The 4,042-nt window shown below is 41.8% G+C and overlaps 1 long non-coding RNA gene across 4 annotated transcripts in view; it reads left to right on the top strand.

Moving 5' to 3' along the window:
• The window catches only part of LOC128415449 (uncharacterized), a 51,197-nt gene that overhangs the window by 39,754 nt on the left and 7,401 nt on the right, over positions 1 to 4,042 (top strand). The gene's annotated exons all lie outside the window — the stretch shown is intronic.

The following is a 4,042-nucleotide window of genomic DNA, read 5'->3' as shown; positions in this document are numbered from 1 at the left end:
TCCTTTTGAGGGGGCGGAAAGCAATGTTTTGCTGTACTAGGCTGTCTGTCTTGCATCTTTCACTCGCAGCTTGGGCTTTTCAAGGAAAGAACTCTTCATAAAATGAGCTAGCATTTTCTTTCAAAATAAACAGATGTGACCTTCTAATTTTATTTTATTTTTAAAGGCAGTCTGGTATATGTTTAATATGTATATATATTTAAAAGCAGAACCATCTGCTGCAGATGTATAAACCACAGACTAAAGTGTGCTTTCAAAATCAAAAGGCTGTGTGCATATACTGGCTTCCCTGCAAGAATCCTCAGACACAATATAGCTTAGTTAATGCTGCCAATATACAACACACGTGCAAGTCATTTAAGGCAGCTTTGGGTGCACGCTTATCGCACCAAACTCAGTGCTGCTTGGATGTGATAGTGGAAATAGGATAAACAAGTGGAACTTATACCAAAGCGTTCAGTATGCCAGCCAATATTCCAGTGCTTCAGCCAGCCAGCCAGCCTTTTTCACAATATTCCATTCCATTTCACCTCACACTCAGTTTTCCACCCTGTTTCCAGGTGGAAGCAATCCCAGAAGTGCTTGCTTTTAGCACCAAATTTAAAAGCCCCACTTGCAGAGGAAGCACAATCAAAGGCTTCCAATTGTTCCTTATAACCATGGCTTTACCTGCCACACAGGTGGTAGAACACCCCATGTGGGGCAGATGGGTAGGGCTGGTGAAAAACTGGCTTATGGCCCAAATTAGGGCCTCTGAACATTCCCCAGGGAGATTTGCCTGGTGCCTTCGTTACATATCTTTAAGTGCCAAGCAAAACCATTCTTCTCCTCCCAGGTCTTTGGCTAATTATACCATCTTTGCCCTTGCAAATTGTGTGTGGCAGTGTGTGTGTGTGTGTGTGTGTGTGTGTGTGAGAGAGAGAGAGAGAGAGAGAGAGAGAGAGATTGTTTTGTTTGTGTGTATGTATAAGTGTTTTTGTGTTTTTATATTGTAAACTGCCCTGTGATCACCAGTAGAAGGGTGATATGTTAATTTAATAATGATAATATTAATAATGATAATATTATGAAATTTGGGCTACAGGCCGGAGGTTCCCCATTCCTGACATATTAATGTTAAGAGTAATTTCATGGAGCCAGCCTCGCAATGTATCATGATCACACCTTTAGTTTTGGTCCTGTTCCCACCCTTGCCAAGGCAAGGAATTGTTCTCCAGTCCAATACCAAGGCCAGACATGGGTCTAGTGCAGCCAGTGCCACACCCGCAGGTGTAAAGGAAGGATAGAGGAGTGTATCATCAATGTACAGTGGTACCTCGGGTTAAGAACTTTATCATTCCGGAAATCCGTTCTTAACCTGATACTGTTATGGTACCACTTTAGCTGATGGGGCCTCCCACTGCTGCCGCGCCGCCGGAGCACAATTTCTGTCCTCATCCTGAAGCAAAGTTCTTAACCTGAGGTAATATTTCTGGGTTAGCAAAGTCTGTAACCTGAAGCCTCTGTAACCTGAAGCGTCTACTGAAGTGTGTACACATATTGTTGACAGTGCACTCCAAAATTCCAGATGACTCCTACCAGCAGTTTCATGTAGTTGTTAAGCAGCATGGGGAATAAAATCGAACCCTGCAGAACCCCACACAGGGCTGAACAAAACTCCCTCTGAAGATGGTCATCCAAGTAGAGTTGGAACTACCGCAAGGCTTGGAATTATACTCTCATTCAGACACCAAAAGGCCAAAATGCAACTGCGGCCTAGCAGTTTAAACACAGGAGAGGTTTGTCCTGTCCCCTTACTTTTTAGAATAGCCCATTATGTAATGAATCATTACAAGCATACAGAACTCTGAGGGTAAAAGCAATCTCTTTTTCACCTTTGGAGGCATTTGGCACTTAGCCAGTTGATTAAATAAAGATGCTTTGTTTGTTCACCTCATCTCTGGGCTAAGGGAGAGAAAACAGAGAGCAAAAACAAAGCCCTCCCCCTAAATGGATGCTGTCTCTTTTATGTAATAGAAAGGAAGAGCTATAGGACAGAAGCCTTGCATCTCGTCTCACATTAGCAAAGGTTCAATAAGCTCTTATTCGCAGCAGGACTAGTGGCTACATCAAAGCTGAGGTAGAGGAGTGCAATGAAAATGCAATCCTTCTTTTTGCGTACTGCTCAAGGGTAAATGTGTCATCTATTTCAGTATGCAAATGAAGAAGAATTTGGTGGCCTTGAAGTTTTGCATCATCCATAGAAAAGCTTTTCTAATTGCATTACAGGCCACAGTGGTATTAAAAACAGTCAAATACAATAAATCTTGGTGTAGTAATGGAGCTAGGTAGGTAATCTTACACTTTACACTTTAAAAAAACCATTTTTAAATTTATTTTTAATACTTTTAAGAAATAGTACAATATATTGTGCTAAGTGCATAAAATAAACCTCATGCTTTCTCAACAATTACTATATGCATATTTAAAGATGGTGCAATGATTTGCATCATAAATACCTTATATCTTGTATTGAGAAGAATGTAGATATAAAAATGTAGATGTGTGTGTGTGTGTGTCCACACACACACACACTGTTGCACACCACCCCAATCTCCAAACAGTGCGAGATTCCAAGGGTTCCAGGCATTTACCCAGGGTTCAGTTTCCTTGGAATGAGGTACAGCAGAGAGAAGTAAGAAATGGTGTCCCTTAAGGATTGGTATTGGGAGCTGTGCTTTTTAACTTATTTTCAAATAATATTGAGTTAGGAGCAGGCAGTGAGGTGGCCAAGTTTGCAGATGACCTAAATTGTTCAGGATTGTTAAAGTAAAAAAAGATTGCGAAGAGCTCCAAAAGGACCTCTCCAAACTGAGTGAATAGGCAATGAAATGGCAAATGCAATTCAGTGTAAACAAGAATAAAGTGAATGCATGTTGCAGCAAAAAGATCTTAATTTTACATACATGCTCATGGGGTCTGAACTGGTGGTGTCGGACCAGGAGTGAGATCTTGGGGTCATAGTATATAGCTCAATGAAGATGTCAACCCAGTGTGTGGTGGTCATGACAAAGCCAAATTCTATTCTAGGCATCATTAGGAAAGGAAAATAAAAATGTCAATATAATAATTGTTGTTGTTGTTGTTTAGTCGTTTAGTCGTGTCCGACTCTTTGTGATCCCATGGACCAGAGCACGCCAGGCACTCCTGTCTTCCACTGCCTCCCGCAGTTTGGTCAGACTCATGTTTGTAGCTTCAAGAACACTGTCCAACCATCTCATCCTCTGTCGTCCCCTTCTCCTTGTGTCCTCAATCTTTCCCAACATCAGGGTCTTTTCCAGGGAGTCTTGCCTTCTTATGAGGTGGCCAAAGTATTGGAGCCTCAGCTTCAGGATCTGTCCTTCCAGTGAGCACTCAGGGCTGATTTCCTTAAGAATGGAGAGGTTTGATCTTCTTGCAGTCCATGGGACTCTCAAGAGTCTCCTCCAGCACCATAATTCAAAAGCATCAATTCTTCGGTGATCAGCCTTCTTTATGGTCCAGCTCTCACTTCCATACATCACTACTGGGATAATGCTGTTATGCAAATATATGGTGTGACCTTATTTGGTGTACAGTTCTGATCCCCTCATCTCTTAGAGGATATTTTAGAGATGGGAAAGGTTCAGAAAAGGGAAACCAAACTAATCAAGGGGCTGAACTGACTCCTCTGTGAAGAAAGGTTGTACGCTTGAGACATTTTAGCTTGGAGAAATAGCAAGTAATAGGTGACATGGTAGAAATTTATAAAATTATGCAAGGCGTGGAGAAAAACACTGGAGAAAGTTTCTCACCCTCATAACACTAGAACTTGTGGCCATCCAATGAAGTTGAATGTTGGAAAATTAAGAAAGATAATAGAAAGTACCTATAAATGCAGCACATGGTCCACTATATAACTCACTCCCCCCAGAGGCACTGATGGCCACCAAGCTGGATGGCTTTAAAAGAGGGTTGACAAATTCATGGAGGAGGGGACTGTCAGTGGCTGCTAGTCATGATGGCTATGCTCTACCTCCACAGT

Source organism: Podarcis raffonei, chromosome 1 (genome assembly GCF_027172205.1).
Source record: "Podarcis raffonei isolate rPodRaf1 chromosome 1, rPodRaf1.pri, whole genome shotgun sequence".
NCBI classification, from domain to species: Eukaryota; Metazoa; Chordata; class Lepidosauria; order Squamata; family Lacertidae; genus Podarcis; species Podarcis raffonei.
The sequence above is the reverse complement of the archived record's forward strand: the minus strand, read 5'-3'. Positions and strand labels throughout refer to the sequence as shown.